This window comes from Bombus terrestris, chromosome 11, assembly GCF_910591885.1.
Source record: "Bombus terrestris chromosome 11, iyBomTerr1.2, whole genome shotgun sequence".
Lineage (NCBI taxonomy): Eukaryota > Metazoa > Arthropoda > Insecta > Hymenoptera > Apidae > Bombus > Bombus terrestris.
Window position 1 is genome coordinate 5,057,176 of NC_063279.1, and position 14,156 is coordinate 5,071,331.

The 14,156-nt window shown below is 42.0% G+C and overlaps 1 protein-coding gene across 6 annotated transcripts in view; it reads left to right on the forward strand.

Moving 5' to 3' along the window:
- LOC100650490 (zinc finger homeobox protein 3) overlaps positions 1-14,156 on the forward strand; it is a 403,793-nt gene that overhangs the window by 104,803 nt on the left and 284,834 nt on the right. For all 6 annotated transcript variants that reach the window (XM_048410380.1, XM_048410379.1, XM_048410378.1 and 3 more), the window contains one exon: positions 12,032-12,116. The gene's annotated coding sequence lies outside the window, so the exon portion shown is untranslated. The remainder of the gene's footprint in view (positions 1-12,031; positions 12,117-14,156) is intronic.

Here is a 14,156-nt window from a genome sequence, read left to right on the forward strand (position 1 = left end):
CGCGTAACGAGGACGCGTCCAACCCTTCGCTTCTCGCACCGTCCCATCGTCTCGGGCGCGCAGCCACCCCGCTACCTACGAATCTTCTGTCCGTTGTTTCTTCCCCGAAATACGCAATTCCAATTCCACTCGAAAGAAATGCGGGGATGATTGAAGAACGAGAAGCCACCCGAGAGTTTGGTATAGTGCATCGATGGATATTAGAAGAGCTTTTTCTCAAGATAGAAATATTTGTTTTTCATTTTTTATTATACTAATGGTATCCGCTTATAGGTATTCTTCGTATATAAATTCCATTTATGTACTTTCGTTCTAATTTATACGTACATAGTTGTCACGAAGAAAGTTAATCATCTTGAAATATAGACTAAAATTTCAAATATGAAATATAAATAAATAATTTGATACATCGATGATATCGTAGCCTGAATTTTGTTAACTTCTTTCTACTAAATTACACTCTGTAAAACTATGGGAAACTTAAATACTCGTAGACAAATCTTCCAAGATCCAAACGACGAAATTCTTAATTGAACCGTAACGTCGGTGAAACATTAATTCTTTCCACTACGAGAAGAAGATTCTCGAAAACATCTCGAAAAAAAGAAAAGAAAAAGGAAGATCGAGAGGATCGCGGCAATGAAAACGGAAAACCGTTCTAGTTGGCCTAGGATTCCTCGACTGAATGTCCTCCATTGATGAACCCACATCGGCTCCATCCGCGTCTTTCCTTCTCTTAATTACGGTCCCCGGAGGATGGGATAGCAAGGGGAGAGGGACGGTGGCAGCTATTAACGTCCAACGATCGAAGGAAGGAACGCGCGCGAAAGCCAAAGGGGTGCAGGACGTGGAGCGTTTAGGGGGTGGCGTGGTGTAAGAAACGGAAAGGGGATGGGGATGTGGTTGATCGGTGGACGAAGAGAGAAGAAGCAAGTCGGTACTTTTATGTATTCTATACTCAATGTGTGTGGTTTCACCGATCGAGAATAGCCCCGCGACCATGAGGGTGGCTAGTTGGAGAAGGGTGAGGCGAAACAGAGGGGATATTGTTGGAAGCATCGGTGGTTGGCGGGGATAATTAGACGCGGCGAGAAAGAGACGAAAAGGCTGGTTCGGCGAAAAGGAAGAAGAGAGAGAAAACGCGACTTCTGGGTAAAGCGGCGCCAGATAAGACTTAATATTTGATCGTGAGCCCACCCTTGCTTCGCTCTGACTCAACCCATACACACGTATACATACACACACGTATATACAGACAAGCATTTGTAGCACGACTCACACTCCGATCCTTCGCGATCGATCTGCACCCCTTCCTGACCACCCCCTCACTCTCGACACCGTCCTCTCTGTGTACGAGCAACTATCAGGGGCAAATCTGTTGACACTACCGGCCGGAACCTTGTTTCCGATTTCCGTGGGATCGCTGATCGCTTCTGTGGAGATCCGCCTGTGAACGTCCTTCGCTCGGTCGGCGCGACCATCCCTGACGTCAGTGACGCTTGATTAACGCGCACGTGTCCTGCACTATTTCCTCCAGTTCGATATTGCCGTGTGTTCCGACGAAGGTTGTACTCCACGTGCCCTTCCGCCGACAATTTCGATCATTATCACCGACCAATTTAGCTAAGATTTCGCCAGATCGCGTCAATTCGTCAGATCGAGTTATTCACGATTGTCACGACGATCACGACTTTGAATCTTTGGATTTGGTTGAACGATTTGGTTACGATTAGTCGATATATGGCTTTTGTGTTTGGCGACACACGATTCTCGTACTTTTTTAAACGCGGTTTCAGGCGATTTTTTTTTTTTTTATATAGCGTTTATTGACCAGTATTTGTATGTTACATGTGTGTGTTTTCTATAATAAACAATGAATTCGGTTGTGGGGTGGTTCAGGCAAAAGTACCGACACGTGACGGTACGACATAGCCATGCAATACTTTGTGTGTCGGAGTTACATTTTTTAAGTTTATAATTGTAACTTGAATTTAAGTCGCTGTAAAGGGGTGCTTATATACGATGTTGTTTTTTTCTTTCTATCTTTGTCCTGAAAACCTGGTCGCAAAAACAGGACAGTTCGTTAGTCTACTTGGTTTCGGAGGGGCTGTGGGATTTTGGGAAGGGATGGAAGAGGGTGGACTGGGAGGGGAGCGGTTTCAGGCGATGATTCGTTAAAATTGATGTGTAGGTTGAGAAATACGAGTGACACGCGTTGGTGAAAGTTAATTTTAGGTACGTTGCATTTATGAATAATACAGATCGAGTATAGTGTGACGTATTTTTAGAATATAGATTGTGGGTGTTTATAGAACCGAGTAAGACGAAGTTAAATTAATATTGTAGTATCGATTATTGTGACGCGAGAAAGGGACAGAGAGGTCTTACTCGAAAGTTTATTCGTAGGAAAAATTTCGCTTGTTTTCCTCAGATTCTAAGTATTGCAATGAATAAAGAAAAGGATACGATTGATTGTTGGAATTATCAGAAGTATGTAGATTTGCCACGAGTGAAAGAGTCGTCAAGGCTTTTAAAGTTTCAACTTGCGAAGCTTCGAAGCTGAACCAAAATGGACATGTATATTTTAACACGCGTTGTTCGTGTCAAACTCACAGAGTAAAGTATTGAATAATTAAAAACGTTTCAACCATACATTTCGCTTTACTTACGTTTTACAGACAATAAAATCGAATCGATTATGGTATGATGATTTAATATCAATTTAATTTCAATTTAAGCATTGAGTTCCACGATTGCTTGGATCATCCTTTCGTAAATTTAATTTGTATTTAATCAAAAGTAAATCGTCTATAAATAAAGGCAAAGTTAAAATCTAAATGATTCGTTGTAATAAATGATAGAAGAAACGATGCTCGAAAGTTTTAGAAATAACGTTTCACATCTTTTATTGTCTTCTTTGTTGTCTTTAGGGCGTTTCAAGTTTCCAGAGTGATCAAAGTTTTCCAAAAAGGAACTGTTTCTTCGGTTGGAAAGGAACAAAGAAGCTATATCTGGCTAGTTTCTTTTAAAGTCTATTCTTTTATGGCGAATGGAGTAGAAAATCGCTAGAAGGATATTTAACGCTGTTGAGACATTCCACGGTCCGAGTTCAACAACTATTTATCGCTTTTGTCTTTGTTGTTTCGTGGTCGTCGTGAAGTCACGAAATTGGTTATGTGCATAATGTAAATAGATTTCGTGACTTCGAATGCGTTTGTTCCATTGCGATCATTTTATCGGGGACATCGTACTTCATAAAACAACAGCGTGTAGCTGCTACTTCCGAGAAGTCGAGTCGGTTTAACTTGGGGCAACGGATTAATTATTCTAATAACTGTGGCAAGAAATGTGTCGCGAATTCGTGGAACTTTGATAGAAAATAGGTATAACTATTTTGGTTTGGACAATTATTTTCAAAGATTCAAAAATTCGTTATAAAAAAATTTTCAGCTGCAATAACTATCGCGATATTCTTTACGTTATACCATTAAAATGTGAATAGTTTATGTTTAATTTACTTTGTCTTCTTATATCAGGCCGAATAGAATATATACGACTATGTATACTCCAACTCCTCCTATTAAAGCTATAAAAGCTATAAAATAGCTATCTCTAATAACGATCATGGAAAAAGTTGTAAAGCAACAGATTAATTAGTCCTATAACTTTATTGGTCATATTTTTCGACGCCATTAATTCTACCGCGAAAGCCGGTGTCTTAAACACTCGAGCACCAAACGAGACTCTAAAACACCAATAAAATTTCCAACTATCGATAGAATCAACGAAACCCGATTTTATTATCTTCGTGTTAATCTGAATTTTAATCCTAAACTCTATGTTCAAGATGTTAATATTCCTTCGCGTAGCATTTAATAATCCTATAAATATTTCCATTAATATTCCACAGATATACCCGTGCTAAAGGGACGTAGATATATACGCAACATAAAGCCTATTTAATGAGTAATTTACGTAAACGAAAAAGCTTACGACTAAAAATATCTTACTCGTAATGAAAGGATTCAACACGACCACGGTTAACATTCATGGGCTCTCAACGCGTAATCCGACGTTAAGACAAATCGAAGGTGCAGCTCGCCTCTGCCTAGCTGAAAGAGCATCGTCCACGAAGATCGTGCAGCGGGTGGCTTCCACGGGTAGTCCCACGGAATTTTCTCGTAGATGCTAGGTGTTGCGGATGCAGGGTGGCCGCGGGGCAACCTGAAAGAAATTTCCATGCCGAGGCGGCGAATCGATTAGACGCCGGTCAACTTCGACCCTGTCGAACCGCAGACTCGATATTCTCTATTCCTCCCTCCCGCTGGCTGTTCGCTCTCTGTTTCTCCCGGGACTCGATTCGAGCGTATAATTATCAGAGGCACGCGAACCCAGGGACCCTCCTCGAGAGGGCCTACGACTTCTCTTCCTCTTGCTCGTAGCTTTACTCCTCGCTGTTTCTCTTTTTCTCTCGGTTCTTTCTTTCGTCCTCTTCTTGTTCTCCGCGCTGAACTACGTGGTTGGCTGACTCGCTAATACTAGGAAGAAAGCTAGACTTACCGCGGGCTTCGCTAGGTTCCTACACGGGCTCGACCCCATGCTGGAGGAGCCACGGTGCCCCATTACCATACGATTTTCATGTTAGCGCCTCCGGGCCCCCAAAGCTGCACGACCGCGCATTATACTTAACCTAACCCAAGCCGCGTGTACGTTCACGTGTACACACGTGAGTTCTACTACGTGGACGGTCTCGTGTGGCCAGGCGCTGCTGCGACTGTGTTTCGCCACTCGGGGCGACGCGGACGTTCGCGTAGGTGTAGGTGTGGCAGGACCATGGAATCCCGGCGTGGGTAATTGTACAATGCTGTAAACGGTTTACTTCTGCACATTGGCGTAGTCATGCGGGCTGGAGCAGGCGGCTTCTACTCTGATGTTGTTTCAAATGGATCAATGTTTCGATGGATGTTTCTAGGGGTGGACGCTTTCGCCAGTCTCGTAGTATCTGATTCCATTCGAGGACGATTTGCAGATGTTTAGTAGATTTTAAATCGATTAAGTGGTAAAAATAAAATGTTAATTTGACGAGATGAGTGTTCATAACGTAAAAATCATTTTTCTATTTTTTATAAATATCACAAAATATCTTAAAATTTACAATTCGTAATAAAAGCGCAGATTACGCGAATAATTCGGTGAAATCACACGCAGGCATTAAACGAGGCATCGATGAAAGAAAAATCATGAAACGCATTACGTTAATCCGTATGAAAGTCAGTTTGATTAATGTAACACATCCATTGGACGCGGTAGTGACGCGTGAAAATTCCGATCGGAGTTCTGGTCGGCTGCTGTCTCCACTGGCCACCCATACACTCAGCCAAGTGTGACTACGCGTGATTACGTGTGACTGCTGGGAGGCATTTGCAACAATCGCAGGGATGCACTGACAGGCAGCTTTATTTACCTAATTACCGGATTTAACCGGGGAAAATAGTGGTGAATGATACCTCGCGATACTTGAGTTAAGTACGTGTACGCTGGGCGTGTTTTTCGTGCGCGTGTATGCGCGCGTTTATATGTGCGCGATGAATATTAAGCCAAGAGAAGATTAGAGGTTTTCTAACATGTATCTCGTTCCCTTCCCCTTCTATTTCATCGCGCTAACGTTCCTATATCTTTCATTTTGCTTTTTCTTTCTTCTTTGTACCGATCCTTCTTTTCGTTCTTTCCGTTTTCTTTCTTTTGGAAAGATATTATCGACTCGAAGATCGAGGAACAACGACGTTTCCGACGAATTTGTACACGTGCAATTCCCTATTATTCCTTCGATCCCCTGGCAAAAGCGGAGGTAACAGCGTCGTAAAGGGGTGGGAACAGGGGAAGGGAGTGTTCCGTGTTTAGAATCCGTAAAGCGGCGAGCGTACGCTTGCATGGTGCAAAACTGTAAACGGCGATCGTAAGAGCATACGGAGCTGTCATTACTAGATAATTATTTCCCCATAAAGCAGAAATAACAGTGACGCAGTAAGAGTCCGCGTTAACCTTCAATTAAAAAATTTCAAGTTTGCACGTGGCGTGGCGAGCCTCGACGAGGAGGAGCACTTCATACGATTATTTGGGGTAGCAAAATGCCGAAATTAATCGTTAAAAACGAGAACATAATGGCTGTTGGGAGAAGAAATGAGTAGCTTCGTTCTAACGATCCAGAAAGTCTTGTTTTATTATTGGATTGATATTAATCGGACGTTTCGTTTTATTGATCTCGTTACTTTCTCGATAATTTACATCCATTATTAGCGCACGTTTAACTTTTAATTACCATGTTAAAGAAACTGAAAAGATATACATATATATATTTAATGTGTTTACTTTCTCTGTAGTTGTAGTTAGTGACGTTTGTGGCTATAGTTCCTTGCGACATTTACGAAATGACGATGATGATTGTACTAACCAAATTGAAAATTAATCTACAAATGTTATATAATCTCGCCTACTTCTATTAAATATCTTGCAATTTCTATACATATTTTCGGATTTGTCAAACTTTACTAACATAAACAGGGCAGACAAATTTTATAGCGCAGCTAGTGAAGTTTCATAACGTTACACACAACGCACATAATATATTCATAAAAGATATCTACCAGTGTTTGTGAGCCTGTGTACACGACTTGTTATCAAATGATACAAGATATTCCAATATTTCCGAACAAATCGTAGAGACATAATCCACAAGTGAAAGTGAATGTAGATTAACGTACATCCACGGTGTTCATTACACAAAGGATTAATATCGTTCGATTCATAACTCTCGTGTCGTTGAAACTAATTCGGTCTAAAATCGCAGTTAACCCTATTACGTAATTAACCCTATAAAATTCCGAGCTACTACACGGGCCACCCTCGTTTCGAAAGGCGGAGAGCAGAGTGCAAGCCGAGAGGAAAACAAGCGGACAAGGGTGGGATGTCTCGTGTTTAGAATCCGTAAGGCTTCGGGCGTTCGTTTGCACAATGTAAACGGCGATCGCGGAAGCAGCCTGCCCAGCCATTGTTCCACGATTATTTGCCCTCCCTTTTGTTGTCTTCTCTCGCCGGAGTACGGATACACATTGTAGATACGCTGTCGTTACGAAGTTGGCGAAGACGCCATGACACCCGTGAAACTTTAACAAACATTCCTTCCGTACAACGGTTTTATGAGAGGCACGGATAGTAATCGACCACGATGTTTCTGCTCACTGTCGAACGGTCATCTTTTATCGACGTGGATGAGGTAAGCGTATCTTGAAATAGAATTATTGGAATTTTCGAGGCTATTAATGTTCTCCAGTGTGCTTTTTTTTGGTCGAAGTTTATTGATAGTTGAAGACAGTAAAGAACGAAATTGCTGATATTTCTGGGTAGCTAGTAAATAGTAGCTGGATGGCATTTATGCAATTATCGATATGAATATCTTTGACGTTCGGATATTAGGTATTGACACGCCATGGTAATATTTGATGCATTAAATGTCTATAATTTCATCAGTATTTTAAATATAGTGCTTGAAAGCTGAGGATTGGGAATGCAATAATATAACAGGAGTAAAAATGTACATTGTTATGAATATTTTTCAAATTTATTATATATCTGTATTAATTACCACAAATGAGGTACCGTATCTGTTATAATTTACGTACTATGAGTTGCTTCTAATAATCATTTACATTATAATACAGAGGAGTGTCGTATTCTTTAAAAATGCGCGTTTAATATTAATAAAGAGAGGGTTCCTGTAAGTTCACCTTAAACATCATGTACTTGACACTATTTTCTATATGTGTTTTATATTTCTCCGCTTCATTTAAGATTACATATTCCAAGTTTCTCGTTCTTAAAATCAAAGCTAATTTTCTCAACGAGAAAATCGTTGTACTAACAACCCATTCCTAATCCTAAAATATTCTGAACCGACTAATCTTGCAATTAATAAATGTCATTCGACTTCCATCCAACTAAAAACTAAAGAAAGTACTTCATAGTGACGAAATCGTCGCGAATCTAAAATTCGACCAAGAATACGGATAGATTGTTTGATTCTGGTTACGTTTGGAGCGCGCTTTTGACGTTGCCCGGCCATCGAATGAGCTTCGATACGAGGAAAAACGAGTTCGTCGCGGGGGACTACGTAATCCACGGCAATTTTTCCTGAGCCAGAAGTGGCCGTGTTATACTAGCGACCCTACGACACACGAAGCTGCAAATGTCGCATTGTGGACCAGCCAATAAAGTCGCTCGTTCGCCCACGCGAGCCCCGCTGGACGGTCTCGCGGTGAAGAGAGAAAGAAACGATTGAACACGATCTAGAAGAGGATAACGAAAGCTTAGAAGGGACTATTGGAAACGCGGCTTGTCGTAAATGCCTCGAGTTTGCGTCGTTTCTTTCTATTTCGTTCGGTTTCTTTTCCTCCTATGGATTCGTTCTTTCTTCTTCAGCTCGGTCGCTCAAAAGACGCAAGGTCGACTCGTGGGTGGCGACGATAATAATTATTGCCTGGGGGTTCGAACGATCGATCGACGATCTCGGATTCGCCGTGCCAAGATCACGGCGATCTCCTTTATTTCTTGTTGGAACGCGGCTTTTATCACCCGACACGACCGAAACGGTCAACGTTTTCACTCGTTCGAGAGAAAAAGAACGCGGCAGGAGGCATATATACACAATTTTGCATTTAATACCCGCTGTACTTTATGCCGATCAAGAGAACGTTGGTCCTCTCGTCTCTCATGCAGGCGCGAAAGAGATTTTTACGACGGCATAGTTTCCACGGGATGCGCGTTCGATGTTGTTGAATGGCCGGCAATCCGCGAAATGTCTGCGTCCCGCTTGAATCGTAATATTTTTATCGATCGAGCACCGAAGGCACACTAAAAAGACTATAAACGACGGAGACGCGCGTCCTCCGTTTCGCGGAATTCCTCAAATTGTACGCTGCCTGCACGAATTAACCCTAGCTTCTTGACGTTAACGACGCGTTTTCTTCGACATCGTCGAGATTTTACGTAATTACGATTTTGGCGCGAATTATATGTACATGTTTTAGAGACTAGTTCATAACATTTTTTCAAAGAGAATTAATAAATTACGGGAAGGTTTCTGGAGTATGTTTAACGTTGCTTGAAGAAGTTTGATGTCAAAGTAAATTCATAGGTAAAAGTGGATTATTTTTGTATCGGAATATCGAAATGTAGTTTTATTCGTGCGTGAAATGTTATCGTTAAATCATAGATGAAACTGTATGATTATATTACTCACCCATGGAATATTTTGCTAAGTAATGTAATTTACATTTGACTAATATGTGAATTGATAGAATCTTGCAAAGACAAATTTATAGATACACACGCCAGAAACAATTCGAATTAAATTCCATTGTCCAATTTCCATCGTCATGTCCATAATCGATAGGCACTGGACGTGTTAATTTATTTGTCTTATAATATTCACTTAATCTAAATGTAACAAATATATTTCGTTCTCTTAATCATATAAACATCAACTTCGTCAAATGCTCAAGCATCGTAACAACCAACTAAATTATCCCACTCGTATTCTCCTTCACCGCACCTCTCATCCATTTGCCTATAAAAGAGAAACATCGTCCACAACTCACCATCTCCCAGTTTCTTAATTTATAAGATCGTCAAGCTTATCTCGCAGGAAACATCCCATACGTTCTCTTCGCAGAAATATCAGTAAATTTCCAAGCAATCTCTCGGACACACATTAGCGTATCTTAACGATAAGAAGCATTCTCTTGGACAAACCTCTGGAAACGTAGTCTCCGTTCGTAGGAACAGAGAAAAAGCGAGAAACACGTCAATCGTTGCTGGATCGTCGGGGGCGGAGGCAGTACCCGAGGCGAGCGTAACTTACCGGGTAATTTGTCGGAGGTACACGTGAAAAATCGTGATAGCTAATCGATTCCTGGCTGGACGTCGATCGAATGTCCTGCGAATCGTCCTGTCCCGTGGGCAGCGCGCGTCTTCCACTCCCGGACGATCTTGGATCGCGCAATAACCGTCGATCGATACCCGTGCGATCCCGCCTCGGTGAAACGACCGATCGTTCGCTAACTCGTCGAGACGATGGCGATTTTTTATCGCGTTAACGAAGTTCCACGGACGAAGATCGCCGCGCGACGATAGTAATAATCGTCGTGTGTACGAGCGATCGATCGGTCGTTTGCTGTGTCTCCGCACGTTTTACGCGGCCCTCGATCAGTCGATCGTTCTCCGCGGCCTGCGTCCGATCGACTTTTACTCCGTCGTTGGTGACGCGTATGGAAACTCGTGGGTGACAATGACAATAATTGTAGGCTCGTACGCGCGTCCTAAACGCGCCGTGTCCCCTCGTCGATGCCTCGAGACACGAGGTTCGTTCGTCGTGCAACAGCAAGACCACGGGTTCGTGGGTGACAATAACGATTCCAACAGGTTTATACGGAGAATTCGTTGCGATCCATGTACTTTAACGCCGTTTTATTCGCGTGATTTCGCGTCACGATGGTCCCGCTAGATCGTCGGTTCAATGATGAAGCTGCGTAGTGACTGGAACGGAACGGGTCCAGTCTTAGAGGGGAGATTTTATGGAAGTGATTTGGCAGATTTTTGTATCGATCCAGCGGTTGCTTTTATTTCAAGAGCGTGACGTCATTTTGAGATCTCAGTGGGATGAAATATTAAACGAATTTATATCGGTAAAGATGATTTGGAGTAGATTATACTCGGCAAGTTGCAAGAAGATGCGATCAGAAAGTGTAAAAGGTGATTAGAGAAATCTGTTTTGTTTGATAATCTTGATACAATGCTGCTATTAATATTTCATATTCCAATTAACGAATGCCACGCTTTATTCTACTATACCTAACTAACTGAAATGTAACGTAATTATGTAATATTTAATTCTACAAAAATTCGTAAAACAAAAAATATAATTATACCAAAAAGAAAATCCAAAAGTTCGTCGTTACGCTTCTCCTCCAGTGCTACACTTTCAACGTTTAAATTTTCTCAGCCTCGATCCACCATCAAATAAATTTATTCAGACGATGGCAACGCGCGCAGCGTTCGACCCGTTGATCCGCTCGTTCGACTCACCTCGAGTAACGTCTGGTATCAGACCGAGATTTATTCCGGCACGCGCGGAAATAAAAAAGAAAGTAAAATGATGCAAATCAGTGGAGGGCTCGCCAGGAACGAGGAGAACGAAATTCGGTCGCGTGTGCTCGATGATCCCGTTTCCAGCATGCTCTGTGTCGCAAAGTCTAGCGCGCGTTCGAGATCAAACTCGAGGGTGAGGAACGTTATTCAAATTCGACTCGTGGAGATTAGAATTAGAATCGACGATTTTTGGACACGTGCCTGTGCGCATCGACGATCGTTCGAACGGGGAAAGAGAAACGTCTGAGAAGAAAATATTCAAATTTTTTTCCGGATAGAAGACACGAGCCGGAAGTGGTGCTTTGTGGCCTGCCATGATTTATTTGCATGAGGCGACGGATACGGCACACCGGTGCAGCTTCCCTGGATTATAATTAAAATCGGGAACACGAGGCTGGAACGTGCGATCGGAATTTATTTCCATGTTTAAGTCGTACCAAAAGGCAATTCAAAGGCAGCTATATGTTTGATTAGGTGGTTCACGCTTTCCACTAGGATCTCGACGTTCGATGACTCGCTTTGATGGGGTAAAATGACTTGCGGGTAACTGTTGAGAGTGAATTCGTTTAGGTCAAGAGTTTAAATAGAATCGAAGCGATGAATTAGTTACAATCTTTGTACATATGAGACGAAAGTTTGTTGAAGTTTGTGATAGTGTAACCGTTTGACGGATTGAAAGGAAATAAAATTTGATCGAAATTAGAAGGATGTATATAAAAATACACGTTGCTCCGAATGTACTGAAAATATATTTCTATCACATTTTGTTTTAAATATTTCTTACGAGTGTGTGAAGACTATCACAAGAACGATACTGTTTTCCTTGTAGGTGGAAGCGTTAGTGGGATATTAAGGCTGCTTTCGATTCTTAAATGGAAGGCTTACAGGGCGAGTTGAACGATCTACAACACAAGGTACGTACCTAAATCAAGATATTCTAATCTTAATCTCCTAGCACCGTGTATTCCTATAAAATAATTTTCAATCTTCGTTCACGCTAAGTATCTCGAGACGTACCTATGTAAATGCGTGATTCCGAGAGTCGTTGTACGAATCGAAGGGTTCGACATGGATCAAGATCGAAAACCGTTTAAAACCGTGGCCGTTACGCGTATCGAAGGAATCGAACGTCTCGTCGTAGCACGTTCCCGACAAAGGCAGCCACGGGGCTTTCATGCGTGCCAAGGACCTTCCGTATGCAAATTTCACTCCTAGATCCATAGCAGCACGCGACCCGCCGCTGCCTCGAATTCACATTCAAATTTCCCGCTGCGAGGCCGCAGCGCGTTTTTTGCATCCTTAATTTCCACGTGAAGCGTGCACTTGTTACTCTCCAAGGGGTAGAAACGGGGAATGAAAGAGAGAAAGAAAGGAATACCTGACTGGCAAGGAAGTAAGGGATTTTTCAGTCTGTTAATGACGATAGAGCAGTCACTCTACGCATCGTTGTTGGTTTTCATTCATCGATAATCTACCAGCTAGCAGAAATTTTACCTGAACGATTCGTCGAAGGAATGAGGGAAAAGTTATAGGTATTAGAATATGTACGTTAGAATCGAATCTGTAGAGGGGAAGGAGGGGCCAAATAACGATGATTAACGTTTTAGGCGATATTTGAATTTTGAATATTTATTTTCGAATGGAAAATTGTTTTTTATTTTGGCTAATTTTTGTTCGAGTAGATGGTAATAGAATAAATGGAGCATTCTAGTAGGTATATGGAATTTGTGAATTTAAAGTTTGCAAAAATGTCATAAACCAAACATTTCAATAGATAGATTATAGTCTTTCGCTGTTTAAATACTTGTAAAATTCTGTTTAGATGTATAATGCGTCCATGTAGAAGATACTGCTACTGTAGAACTTTCGTTCATACGTACTTCAACAAGTATTACACAGATATATAATATATTATGTTCACCCAAGCATCTGTGAAAAGATACCTGCTATTTCCTCCTAGTTTCCTCTCAAAGTTATTGAAACATCTTCGTACGACGAAAGTATTTATAAGTATTTGTCTTAACCGTCTTACTAAAAGTATTCGTACCATCTTAAATCTACGTCTTCCACGCCTTTTTGCTACCGGTTCTCTCTACGTCCAGCAGATCGCATACGATCATCAAGAAGCATGGGAATAAATTCAAGGGATGATCTCGACAGCATCCCCCCTCAAGCAACCAACAGCAGTTGGAAATCCTCGTTTCTGCTTCCTCGATATAACGAACGGACTATCCGTCTCGGTATTAGTATGCATTCTTGTGAGAGTCAAGCCGGGTCGCAGCTCTGTTTCACCCGGGATTCCCACACCTATGACGATCCGTGCCCTTAATTCCCGGCATTGTCGCCCAGCTGGTCCAGACAGATACACCGAAGGAAAAGAGAGCGGAGAGATATACGCGTAGAAGTTGTCACTTTTTCGATTCTTAGGCCAGGTTGACGGTAGGAGAGAGGAGAGGCGGATGAATACGCGTGGATCGGTTCGTCAGGTCTGCTTACTCCAGGTGAATAGAGGTGTACGCCAGGGTCCTGAAAGCGAAGGGGCTGCTTCCCTTTTGAGACAATAATAGAAACAGTGGTAGCACCCTTGCCGCGACCCAAATACCTTAAAATACATGATACACGACGAGCCTCTGCTCTATTTCTTCCATTTCCCTCCCTTCGTCCCTTTTGCTCTCATTCTCTGCCTGTTAGTTTGCTAGATTTCTTTCTCTCCTTTTCTCTCCGCCTCGTCTCAACGATACAATTAAAGTACGTTGCGGTCTTTAAAGCTCGAACCATCCCCCTCTTTCACCTCTCCGATCCCTTTTCTTTAGGTGTTGTTCGTTTGTCGTTCGATTTATGTCAGCGAAAGGGGTGAAAGATGAAATCTAGCAGCAGCGTACCCGAATTCTCTACCTGTTCCACCGGGTCTCGATTATTTCTTTCTCCGTTATTATCCTCTTTTTCTTTTCTCT